The sequence below is a fragment of the Equus caballus genome, chromosome 2 (genome assembly GCF_041296265.1).
Source record: "Equus caballus isolate H_3958 breed thoroughbred chromosome 2, TB-T2T, whole genome shotgun sequence".
In the NCBI taxonomy this organism is placed as follows: domain Eukaryota; kingdom Metazoa; phylum Chordata; class Mammalia; order Perissodactyla; family Equidae; genus Equus; species Equus caballus.
Genome location: NC_091685.1, coordinates 55,713,770 through 55,727,220, shown reverse-complemented (window position 1 = coordinate 55,727,220; position 13,451 = coordinate 55,713,770). Strand labels below are relative to the sequence as shown.

General features: G+C 44.8%; 1 protein-coding gene across 1 annotated transcript in view; it reads right to left on the bottom strand.

Annotated features, from left to right (window-relative positions):
• Window positions 1–12,844, bottom strand: part of LOC138921565 (uncharacterized) — a 64,594-nt gene extending 51,750 nt beyond the window's left edge. Inside the window, exon 1 of the mRNA XM_070255851.1 lies at window positions 12,645–12,844. The gene's annotated coding sequence lies outside the window, so the exon portion shown is untranslated. The remainder of the gene's footprint in view (window positions 1–12,644) is intronic.
• Between the last annotated feature and the right edge of the window lie 607 nt (window positions 12,845–13,451).

Below are 13,451 nucleotides of genomic sequence, written 5' to 3'. Positions count from 1 at the left end.
AACCCATGTGTTTAACTTCTTAGCCCGCAGAGGCCAGCAGACAGTTGAGGGAACATCCAGCTCATGTGAAGGGTCAAGAGCCTCTAAGCTAGCCACGTACTGACCACCCCCACCACTTCTCCTTTTCACTTTTTATTTCATTGGCTGTTTCTATTCCTTTACTTGATGATGATGAGGAGGAGGAAGAGGAGGAGGAGTACTTAACACTTACTGAGAGTTAACTAAATACCAAGCACTGTTTTTATCTCATTTAGTCCTCACCACAGGTTCAGGAGAGTGTCTCCATTTTACTGCCGAGGAAACTGAGGCAGAGAACATTAGTGACCTGCCTGAGATCTTTCCAGTAGAAAGGGCAGAGTTGGGACTTGATTCCAAGCAGTCCAGGTCCAGAGCCTGAGCTCTGAGTCGTCCCTTGCTGGGCACACTTGTTTCCCCGAGTTCGTACAGCACTTAGAATGACAGGGGAGGCATAACCCCTGCCCCGAAGGCATTAGGAGTTATTAAGCCCTCTATTTTTTCTAAGCACTTTCACCTCCATTAATTCATCTGCTCTTCACCGGAGATGTCTGTGGAAGGCAGGCTGAGCACTTCTATACTTATGAATAGGTAGGGAAATGGAGGCCATGCCCAAGAGTACAGAGTGGGTGGGTAGAGCCAGGAAGTCATGGAAACAGAACCACAGAATGTCAGAGAAGGGGGACAAGCCAAGGTCATACAACCCGCCATTCACTTCAGAGCGAAGCAACTGGGGCACCGAGAGGGGACTGGCCCAGGAGCGCGCAGCGGGAAAGCAGGTCCAGAGCTAGAGTCTGTGATTGCTCTTCCATAGTCTTCCATTGCAGCACCATAGCCCTGAGCATCTTCCCCACAATGAATGGCGAAGAGGGAGTCCTGATCAAGTGTGTTGGGACCCCCTGCAGGCCATGTCTGCCTCTTGTAGAGCCACAATGCACAGGCTTTGAAAAATCATGCAAAGCACTTTATAAAATCGCTTCACCAAAGAAAGGTTTTAATACCCTCCGTTAATATCCTTTGCAGAACTAGTATTCTATGGAAGCCAATTTGGGAAACAATGCATAACAGATGTATTGGGATATGTATTTATAAATAAATGTAATTCTTTTTTTTCCCCACTCTTGGGACCAGATGTAAAAAGAGAAGAAACATAGTTCCTCTCCTTCCTTTCTTCTCACGTCCTAAACGCCCCTCCCACCCACCAGCAAATATATGCATCCTACTCCTCCACCCTACAGTGAGACATACGTTATGAAAAAATTTCACCCACTTAGATGAAACACCTGGAAAATCAACACTCTCCAAGGGAAGAACACCTGTACTCTTGCCTGCACACACACCACATGTGCACACAGCCTCACACACATGCCTTGAATCCTAGGTTTTTTTCAGTTTCTCAGGGTTGTTACAGTACTGCCTTCACATAGCAAGCATGGAGCATGTCCTCACCGTTACTTTGGGATTTGTTTGTTTGTAAAAGATTATACAGATGGTCCCAGACTTACAATGCTTCAATTTAGGATTTTTTCATTTCACAACGGTGTGAAAGCGATACACATTCAGTACACACCGTACTTGGAAGTTTGAACTTCGCTCTTTTCCCGGGCTGGCGCTTTGGGGGACAGTCCTGTCTTGTGATGCTGGGCAGCGGCAGCCGCAGCTGCCAGTCAGCCCCGCGATCACGAGGGTGAACAACCGATACACTGACAGCCACCCTGTCCCCACACAGCCATCCTGCTCGTCACCCTCAGCGCAGAGTTCAGTACGTCACAGGAGACGTTCAGCACGATCTCATAGACGAGGCTTTGTGTTAGAGGCCTCTGCCCAACTGTGGGCTGAGGTAAGAGTCCTGAGCACGTGTGAGGCAGGCTGGGCTACGCTGCGATGGTCGCTAGGTTAGGTCTATTACGTGCATTGTCGACTTAATGATATTTTCAGCTTCCGATGGGGTTACCAGGATGCAACCCTGTTGGAAGTCGAGGAAGATCTGTGTAGTCTGCTCAGGCTGCCGTAACAAACACCACAGACTAGAGGGCCGAACAGATTTATTTCTCTCTGTTCTGGAGGCTGGAAGTCCAAGATCAAGGTGCTAGCAACATAGGTTTCACTCTGAGGCCTCTTCTCTTGGCTTGTGGGCAGCTGCCATCTCACTGTGTGCTCATGTGACCTCTTCTTGTCGTGGGAGGGAGAGACAGCATGCGCAAGAGAGCCAGAGAGAGCGAGAGAGAAGGCGCAGGTGTCTCTTCTTGTAAGGGCACTAATCCTGCTGGATCAGGTCTCTACCCTTAGGACCTCATTTAGCCTTAATTACTCCCCTAGAGGCCCCATCTCCAAATCCAGCCACACTAGGGGTTTGGGCTTCAACATACGGGTTTTGAGGGCACACACTTCAGTCCATGACAAAGATGGAGATACCAGTAGACCAAATTCAATTTTGAAAACTAAAGAAAGAAACTTGGACAAACTATCCACACACTGCTGCCTCACATCCTTTTCACGAGTTGAGGGCAGCAGTAAAGAATCTGAATGGATCATAACAGCTATGTCTGAATAATCTCTTATGAGTGAAGTGAGGCTGCAAATTTATATTAAGATGTAAATAACTGACATTCTTTCCTCTGAGTACATCTTTGTGGCAGAGGGGGACTGGAGACCTGAAGTGGGGTGGGAGCAGGCTGAAATCACCAGGGACAGACCTGCCCTTCACCTGCCCTGGGTGAGCTCACTGAGGGGCCAACCACACTCTCTTGTGGCCACAGCCCCAGGGGCCACAACTTCTCCATCCCACCTCTGCCTCCACCGCTCTCCAAGAGCAAGCAGGCAGTCTTGCGAGAAACCACAGCCTGTCCCCAGCTCCACACCCCACCCCCCACCCGCCAAGTTCAAGCTAAGCGGGAGCCTGGGGAGGGGGAAGGGCACGTGGGCTGAAAGGGCACAGTTCTCCTCGGGGGCTGAGCGCGGCCTTCATGCGACTTCCCAAGAAGGACCCCACTGATCACTGCCTTCCTCATTATTTCAGGATTATTGTAATTTCATGCAAACACTTCTTCTTCCCCACACAGCTTCTGACAGCCATGGCTCTTGTTTGGTGCTGGCCCCCAGCAATGCTAATAAACGGCTTCCGGATCATTTTTATTCATTTTGCGCATTTCACTCACAGTACTTCATGTGACTTATGTAGCCCCTGCAGCTCATATTTCTATTTGAATTGCAGGGCAAGTAGTGAGTTTTAACATTCTAACTGCACACACATTCTTCTTTCCCTCGAAATGAAAGATCATTTGAACTTTGAATTGCATTAGCATGACATTTTTCTACTAAATTACCCTGGCTGCATTCAACAGCCTGAAAGGAAACAAACCCTTTTAACTCTGTAGGCTATGTGAGTGAATGAACGCTGGAGGGAAGGCCGGAAGGCCGGTGGAGAGGAAGAGGGGCAACAGGCAAGGCTGGCCCTGCCCCTGCCCTGCGGAGCCCATCTGTGCGCCTGGCCCAGCAGACCGCAGGCCGGGAGCCACCGCTGTCCCACCATGCCAGGCCACGGGACTGGCGTTTGGATGGATGGACAAGAAAGTTGGTGGTTCTCAGCAGCTGTTGCTTTGTGAAAAAATGAGCTGCTGCTTCTCATCTCATTTTTTTAAAGTAACAATGTTTGCTTTTTCTTGTATTATAATTGTAGGAAATGTTCATTGTGCGGGATCTGGAAACCACAAAAAGAATAAAGAAGAAAATGAAAACCGCCCATATTCTCACCACTTAGAGACAGAAGCTACAGCTTTTGGGGGGTCTATTTTTCCAAATCCTTTTTCGGGAGGTGGGTAGAGTCTTATTCAATTATATATGTACTTAACTTCGTTTTGTTTATTTTCCATAAATTAGGGTACATATATATGATTTGAATTACATATATGATTTGAATCTTTTTTCACTTGACTTTTTTTTGTGAGCATTTTCTCATTTCTTTAAAAATCATGATTTGCAATGGCTGCATAATGGTTCATCATAGGAGAAATCATGACTGATTTAATCATTCCTTTCTTGGTATACATTGATGCCACTTCCAAGTCTTGTGTTTATAAACAATGCTGTGATGAACATCTTTTTGCTCATAACTGATATTAGCTACCAATTCTTGAGTGCCTACTATGTGCCATGATAATAGGCACTTTCCAGAGAATATTTTATATCTAATTTTAATATAGTAAATCACAAAATAATCACATATTAGCCCTCGTAATCTCCCTTAGAGATGGGAATTATTCTCCACATTTCATAGGCAAAGAAATTGAGATGCAGAGGTTAACTCACTGGTTCAAGGCCATCAGGGTGTAAGGAACAATTCTGGGATCTGACCCCCGAGTTTCTGACTTGTGCTCTGGGGTGTTCCGACGATGCACTCCCGGCTCCCGGGCCCTTCTCTGGAGAGGTGTTCAAGGTCACCTACACAAAACCCAGCTCTGCCTCAGAAGTCTATCTAGGCACCAGCTCAGAATCCCAGGAGCTCAGCAGGAGTCTGAGATTTGCCTCCATCAAGAAACAGGCATTTCTTCCCCGGAGGCAGGTTGCGGGAGTTGCGATTCATCTTCGGACAACGGCAGACAGGGTTCCTCAGCTGGTCGCTGTGGGCAGCAGGGGCCGGGTTTGATGGAGGACACCCCGACCTGCAGGAGCTTCCTGGACCGAGGCTTTGGGCCGCACCTACTGCTGGGTGCAGGGCAAGGGTGGGCACCAAGAGGGAAAAATGGAAAAATAAATTGCCTCTCCTCAATGCCTGGTAACATGAAAACCAGGGGTATGCCGAACGCTTTCTGCTTAGAGAGGTCACATGGCCCTGGTGCAGGCCAACAGGCACATGTGCTGTTCCTATGGAGTGAGTTGCTGGGGGTAAAGAAGCTTCCTGGTGCAGCCTCTCCGCCGCTCTGGGAAATGCCCCAGAGTCATTCACACATGTGCAGCTCCATGACAAAGCAGTAGGCTCAGCACCCTCCTGCTCCCCCAGATGGATGCAGAAGAGCCTCGGCCTTCCAGAAGGGCGGAAATAGGGTCCAGGGCTCTTCCCACCCCGAAAAGCGAGGTCCCAGTTTGAATGCCGTGGCTGCACATCCCATGCAGTGCAATGACACAGGCACCAGATGGGGGCGCAGCGACTTGTGCTCTCGTAATTCACAGGCTGTGGACAGGCCCAGGAGAGCTCGACCATGCCTCGGCCCCTGGGTTCAGGCTATTTCAGGGTGACTCTTTATTCCTCTCCCAAATTTTGTGAGACAGGAAGCAACATTCGGCACAGAAATGCAAGCTTATCCTGAGGTCAGCTGGAAATCCTCCTGGAAAAGTTACCCTAGTGTTTGCAGAAGAAACACTGATGAGAAGCAAGCTTGCACTGGAGCTGGGACCTGCAATGGCATCTTGACACTGCTGGTTATTAGCCATGTGGCCTTGGGTAAGTCAGTGAACTTCTCAGAACCCCAGTTTCTTCATCTAAAAAATTCACTTATTCATTGCATTCATTTATTTATTTAATTTTGTCCACATATTGACTCCCTGCCATGCTGAAAATAGGTACCATCTGTTGAGTGATCACCAAGTGCTGGGGATAAGCACCGTTTAAATGTGGGGTGACAAAACAGGCACGGCGCCTGCCTTCATGGAGCGTGCTGTGCAGTAGGAGGTTGCGGAGTGAACCCTATGAGCAAGGTACCACGTAGACACAAACGGGGCCTGTTAAGTAATCGAGGAGAATGCAACAGGAGGTGTCAGGAAAAGAGAGAAGACAAGGACTGAGATAAGGATGACACTCCATCTCGTAGGAGACAAACAACCCAGCAAGACACGACATTAGTACATAAACAATAAATGGTAGTTGCCATTATGATTACTTGTATAAAGCTGACTTCAACTAAACCTCCGTGCCCCTTGCAATCTTTTTAGGGAAAACTTCCACCTCCAGTTCCATTCTTTATGAACGTCTGCAACCCACTCCAAACTGTCGGTAAAATTCCTAAGGGAAATTCCTTTGGCCCTCCTGGCTCTGAGTTCTGCTCACTCAGTTTATGGCTCATCCAAGCATCTCACACACGGTCTTTCTGTCACGCTCCGCACCGACCCAGAGGGCAGTCAGGTCCCCCGGTCGGTCCGTCAGTGAGTGCAGGACACTCAGGCGCGGCACCCGTGCGTGCAGCACATCTTCCTGGGGTGCGGAGAGCAGTGGAGGAAGCGTTGGCGTGGCCGCAAAGCAACGAACTTAAAGCGGAGTACGAGGCTCTCTACGCTAACGGCTGGTAGACCCTGCATGGGCCGCTTCATTCCATGGACATCACACTTAACCATCAGCCTTTTGTCAGAAGGAAAACCTTTTTCCTCTTTTATTGTCCTTGTAACTGTTAATAATCCATGTTCTCAGAGTTTCACCTTCTACCCCAGACATCATATCAAGATATTTTCTCAAAGGGAGCATTCTCCCGAAGAGAAATTCTCCTGCAAGCTAATAAACTATACATTTTTTACCCCCCCTTCACTGTTACTGCCATGACTAGTGTCATTAGTGTTACTATTGAGCCTGACACGGGAGGAAAAGATTTTGCAGGTGTAGTCTCCATAAATCCATTTCCTCGATGTATAAGGGTGATGTCACCTAGGGTCCAAGACACCAAAGTGTGTCCTGGTGCAGACCACAGGCATCTGTGTTCCCAGAAGGGCCCTCCCCGCTAGACCCCACACACCGTACGGTGGAGAACAAGGCGGTGGTGGCTGCTTCACCGTGGCCCATCTCTACACCGTTTGTTCTCTCCAGGTTTAGCCACTTAAATAGGCCTCCTAAAACTCTCGAGCTTGGGGATGCAGTCCTCTGTCTTGCTAATCTTCCTTACCACAAAAATTAGAGTCCCTGAAATATTGTTTTTTCTTATGATTCAACAGTAAATCAGTCTAAGACTTAACGAAGCTTTTGAAAGCCCAAAGCTCACCAGAATCACTGGGCAGGGATGTAGAAACAAGAATGAGCTCCAGACACGCTAATCCAGGACATCAGTGAACTTTCCTCGCATCGCCTACCATACTTCTGGAAAACAAACTCTTCCAAGTTCTTTAGGAGAACACTCCTTCCCACATCCCAGACCATGCGGCAGGTTTACGATCCAGTTCCTTCTCCCCGGTCCCGGGCATGGGTTTAGTGACCCAGTTGCTTCCTCTGATTCTTGTGGAACAGGAGCCCTCTTTTCCCTGGAGCTGACCCTGAAAGGGTACCAGATCTGGAACTGCGATCGTGAGCTTCCAGAAGCCACCTTGGAAACAACATGAAGGAGAGGAGAACTGAAAGAAAGAGGCCAGGCCCAACACCTGGATTGACGCTCTCAATCCAGCCATGCTGAAAGTCAGGCCTATCCCCGGACTTTCCAGTCACCTGAGCCAATCAATGTGCTTTTTTGCTTAAAATACTTTGTCCAGTTTTTTGCTCCATGAAAAAAGACGCGTCTTACTGGGTACACAGATCTGGTGTGAGGACAAGGAGCTGCTTCCCAATCCAGCCCACTCTTAGTCCCACTCTTGGGATCCAGGATGATCACCCATGGGCTGCTTCCAAGGCTGGAACACATGCCCACGTGTGCTTCAGGGTAGGAATCTAACCCGCTTTTGCTCCAGGCAAAGAGACAGAAGCAGAAATCTAGAGGCAGGAACAGGCAGAACCTGACAACGTGCCCCTTGGTGTGTTTGTTTTTCAATAACATTCAAAAGCTTTTTCTGAATTTGACCAAATTTCCATCAAACTAAATCAAAATAAACCTTGAATTGTATTTGTGACTGTGTCTGCTCTCTCTAAATAAAAGGTCAAATACTACTACTCTTCACGTGGTGACACCTTTTGTAATTTGAGTCAATGTCCACATGAATGAGTAGGTTTGTGGGGGTTTATAAGGGCTCCTCAAACCAAGCTGGGCTACAGGCACAGAGCCCCAACCCAGGCAACTCTCCTTCGCTATATGAAAGCCATGGGCTGGTGGATTCTGTGGCAGGTACTGAGCCCCTTATTAAGCAGCTCCATACTCCCATTTATCCTAAAACATCATAGAATCTCCTTTCTTGACTAAAAACTAGAAAAATTTGGTGTGCTTTACCTTCTATCCATTTGATGTATGGTATCTATGTAACTTTTATGTTTGCCTTATGTAATAATTTTGAATATTCATCGGAAATTTAGTGGCCAATATTTTGGGGCATTCCTTTTCAGATGGAATATTTCCACTATTTATTTTTAACATACTGTATATCACGACATAACGAGCCCATACTCAAAATTTTTAGTCATTTTTAATAACTTTCTCAAGGTATAATGAACATGCTTATCACACATTAAATTAGACATATTTAAAGTGTACAGTTTGATAAGTTTTCACATATGAATGCACCTATGAAACCATCACCTCAATCAAGATAATGAACCTACCCACCGCCCCCAAAAGCTTCTTCCTTCCCCTTTGGAATCCCTTCCTCAAACAACTCCCCTTCACTTCATCCTCAGGCGCCCACTGATCTGATTGCTCTCACTATAGATTAGTTTGCATTTCTGGAATTTTATATAAATCAAGTCATACGGCACAGACCATTATGTCTGGCCGGCACATTACTTTGCAATTTATCATATCAGTCCTAGGTTTCTTTTTGTTGCTAAGTACTATTCCATTGATTTGTTACAGTCGGTCACCTGTCAGTGGACAGTTGGGCTGTTTTCAGGTTTTGGCTGTGACAAATAAAGATGCTATGAACATTTATGTACAAGTCTTTATATGGACATATGTTCTATCTCTCTTTAATGCCTAGGAGTGGAATAGGTGGATCACATGGTAAGTTTACGATTTACTCTTTAAGAAACAGCCAAACTGTTTTCCCAAGTGGTTATGCTTCGTTACATTCCCACCAGCAGCTGAGAGTCAGCTCTTCCATATCCTCACCAACACTTAGTATGGCCAGTCTCTTTAATTCAGCGTGTTCCAATAGATGTGTAATGATATCTCAAGCTGTTAATTCGCGTTTCTTTAATGACTAATGATGTTAAGCATATTTCCATGTGCTTATTTGCCAACAGTATACTCTTTGGTGAAGTGCTGTTCAAATCTGCCCATATTTTTTCTGAGTTGCTTTTTTATTATTGAGTTTTGAGAACTCTTCATAAATTCTGAATACAAGTCCTTCGTCAGATTTCTGATTTGCAAATAAATACTTCCAGTGCCTGGCTCGCCGTTTCACTCTCTTAGTGTATTTCAGAGAGCAGTTCTCAGGTCCAATTCATTAAGTTTTTCTTTTATGGATCATACTTATTGTGTCAAATCTAAAACATCTTTCCCTAATCCAAGATCACAAAGATTTTCTTCTATGTTTTCTCTGAGAAGTTGTGTAGTTTGGGGGGTTACACTTAGGTCTATGATTCATGTTAATTTTTGTATGTGGTGCAAGGAATGAATAGAAGTTTGTTGTTGTCGTTGTTTGGGGGTTTTTGCCTATGGATATCCATTTATTCCAGCACAATTTGTTGAAAAGACTATCTTTTCTCCATCAACCAAATTGCCTTTGTACCTTTGTTGAAAATCAGTTGACCATATATATGTGGTCTATTTCCAGACTCTGTATTCTGTTCAACTGATGTATTTGTCTGTCTGTATACATACACCATATTGCCTTAATCACGTATAAAGATAAGTCTCACAGTCGGGTAGTGACAAGCCCTCCATCTTTGTTTTCCTTCTTCACAGTTGCTTTAGCCATTATACTTACTTGGTACTTTTCTATGAATTTAAGTATCAGCTTGTCAATTCCCACCAAAAAAAAAAAGGCTTCTGGAATTTAACTGGGATTGTGTTAAATCTATACATAAATTTGGGGAAAATTAATGTCTTAAGAATATTAAGTCTTCTTACCCAATGGCATGGGATTATTTCTCAATTTATTGTCTTCTTAAATATCTCTCAGCAAAGTTTTATAGTTTCCAGTATACAGGTCAAGTATCTCAGATTTATCTCTAACCATTTCATACTTTTGATAATATTTGAAGTGGCATTGTTTTTTAATTTCATTTTAATTTCTGATTGTTTGTTACTAGTTTATAGAAATATATTGAATTTTGTATACTAATCCCGTACCCTATAAATTTTCTAAATAAACTGCTGCTTCCTTAGATTTTAGGTAGATTCATAGAATTTTCTTGGTGGATGGTTATGTTGCCTGTGAAATAAGACAGCTGCACTTCTTCCTTTCTTCCTTTCACTGCCTTTCTGTTCTGCTTCTTATTTCTTTTTCTTGCCCTATTACCCTGGCTAAGTTCCCTAGTACAAGGTTGAATAGAAGTGCTGGGAGTAGGCCTCCTTGCCTTTTTCTTTATCTTAAGAGGAAAACATTCAGTCTTTCACCGGTAAGTGTAAAGTGTGCTGTAGGTTTCTCATAGATGCCTTTTATCAGGTTGAGGAAATTCCTTGTTATTCCTAGTTTGCTGAGAGTTTTTAGCAGGAATAGATGCTGATTTTTAACGTTTTTTTCTGTATTCATCAAGATGATCATGTGGTTTTCCTCTTTTAATTAGTCAATGTGGTGAATTGCAGTTGTTGATTTTTAAATTTTAAACCAAACTTTCTTCTCATTAGCAGTTGTATTTTCCTGTTTCTTTGCATGTCTTGTAATTTTTTTTATTGGATGCAAGACTGTGATATTCACCATGTTGTTGCTGGATATTTTTATATTCTTATTAAAATTTTCAAGCATTGTATTGAGATGCAGTTAAGTTAACTGGAAATAATTTGATCCTCTTTATGTCCTGGTTTTAAGCTTTGTTAGGTGAGACCAGAGCAGCATTAGCTCCAAGTCTAATTTTGCTCTACTACTAAAACAAACCTTTCTGAGAACTCTACCCAAGGCCCCGTGAATTATGAAGTTTTTCACTCTGCTGCTGTGAACAAGAACAATTCCCAGGGCTTTTGAGCTCCAGCGTATATCCCTCCAGTCCTTTTGGGTGGTTCTTCCCTGGCCTTGAGTAGTTTCCTTGCACATATGCACTGATCTGCGCTCAGGAAAACCTTGAGTGGGACCCTATGCACATCTCCGGAGTCCTCACTCTGCGCTCTCTCCGCTCTGCGCTCTGTCTTGCCTACTCTGGTCTCCTTGGGCTCCCCAGACTCCCAGCTCCAGCCCCTCAGCTCAGGATCTACCTGGATTCTCCTTCTCTGAGCTTGAACCTGGAAAATCTCTCAAGCTGGGGCCATCCTAGGGCTTCCCCTGCTTTTGTTCATCTCTCAGGGATCACTCTCATATGTTGTCTGATGGCAAATGTGTTGTTTCATATATTGTTTCACGTATTTTGTCCAGTTTTTAGTTGTTTCAGGAGGAAAAGAATTACCAATGAGACACTGACTACACAGAAAGGTGCTGTAGTCAGTCAGGGGCAAACAGGAAGCAGCAATGGACAACGGCAGAGGCAGAGACCGTGAGAACACTGACGGAGGAACCACAGATCTGACCAACAAAGAGGAAAACAGCCCACACACTGGGGCAATCACAGCAAGCCTCTCCCTCTTCGCCAACTCAATTCCAAAGAGTAAGTAAAAGGAAGACAGAGAGAACCGCTACTCGCAAGGGCCACAGACGACAAGCCCCTCCACTCCCAGCCCTGAGTCACAGCTCACCCGCACAAAGGAAATACGTTGAGCTTTGAATCAAAACTTAAAATCTTTAAATAGACAGAACTAATCCTTAGCAACCAAAGTGATACTGTTTTAAATGACTAAAAATTACGGAAATGGATTCAGATATTTTAAGGAAGTCCACTGCCCAGTGGAAAAGGGGGCTTTGACAAAACACAACTTAGCAACTATTGAAGAATACAAGCATTTCATGATTACATCTCGACAAGTTAAAATGTCTCAAACTGGTTATAAATATACTGGTTCAAGTTTTCTAAAAAACTAATCTGTCAATCAGTATATCAAGAGTTATCAAGAAGTCTGTACCCTTTGATCAGCAATGTGCCAGCAAGCCAGCTCTCCAAAAACAGAAACAAAACAAAACAAAACAGCCCTGATTTGCAGCATTTGTCAGTTTTTGTGACTAGAACAGCAGACTTCAGGAGAACTCCCTGAGTGCAGAGCTGGGAGGAGGTTTGAAAACGGGCTCCCACAAGAGAGAGACCCACTGCAGCACACCACGGCCCGTGAGCCCTCTAGAAATTAACCCTAAAGACAATAACTTAGGCAAGAAAAATAAATAAATAAACATGAAAAAAGCTATATACACAAAACTGTCATGGCTGTTTATGATAGCAAAAAAATGTAATAACCTAAATTGTTTCTCCACTTGATGGAATAGTATGCAGCTATTAAAAATAGAAACAGAATGAAACAAGATAGAGAAACATTTGATGTAATGCGAAGTGAATAAAGAAGAAAGCAAATGTTATGTTCATTATTTCACTTTGAGGTAAAATATGTATGATTATGGCCAAAGTCTCCAGAATACACAAAAATAAAGCCTATTTTGTTACAATCTTGTGACAGAGAGCACTTTGTTATTCTTCTTTTAAAAGGGCCTTTAAAGTTGTTATAATAATATATTCGTTAAACACAACAAAACAAAATCAGTAGTCACTGACTTACCCCATCTCTGCGGACAAATACGTTTGCACGCTGGATTAGGGCCAGGACATGCGGGCAGTTGCCTGGAGCGCTGTTCCAAAGGGCAGTAAACCACCCCTGGAAATCTGGTGAGGGAAAAATTTGCCAGCACTCCTGTGAGGGGGTGTCCAGGTTGAGGCCACCCCCGAAGGGCCGGCTGAAGTAACAGGTGGTTGTGCCACGCCTCTGAAGGTGGGTGTGTCTATTTAACCACAGGTCTCTTCTTTATCTGGAAGGGCCTGAAAACGTGGCATCTTCCTTAGCAGCCCTGTGCTCACTCAGCCTTCAAACTCTTCTCAAAATAATTTTTGAGAAAATATTTAACAATACTGTTTAAAGTAGTGCCAAATTGTTAGCTTCTCCCGGGCTCCTAGGTGTCTCTCTGGCCGTAAACATACTCCACCAGTTTCCTTCAATTCCATTCAAATCAGCAAAAGTTAAACGAGTCCTGGGTCATTGCCAGGCCCTGGCTAAACTCCAGGGACACAGTGAGGGATAAAGACTCAATTCCTGCCCTTGAAGAAGTCTGAGACTCTAAGCTAGTCATGAACAAAGCAGCAATGCACTGGGGTAAGAGCCAGCACACACAGGAAGTTTACCGTCCCTTCCTGCAGCCTGTCCCAGAGAGCTCAGGGCAACATGGCCATGGGATCCCCCAGTGCCCTTCAGTGAAGCCTGCCCCAAGTCTATTCACCTCTCAAGATTTCTTCTCCACCTAGGCTTCCCTTTGCCAAGATCTGGCCATTCCCTGCACCAGCCTGTTCCAAGGCAAATCCAGCCTCAAAGACT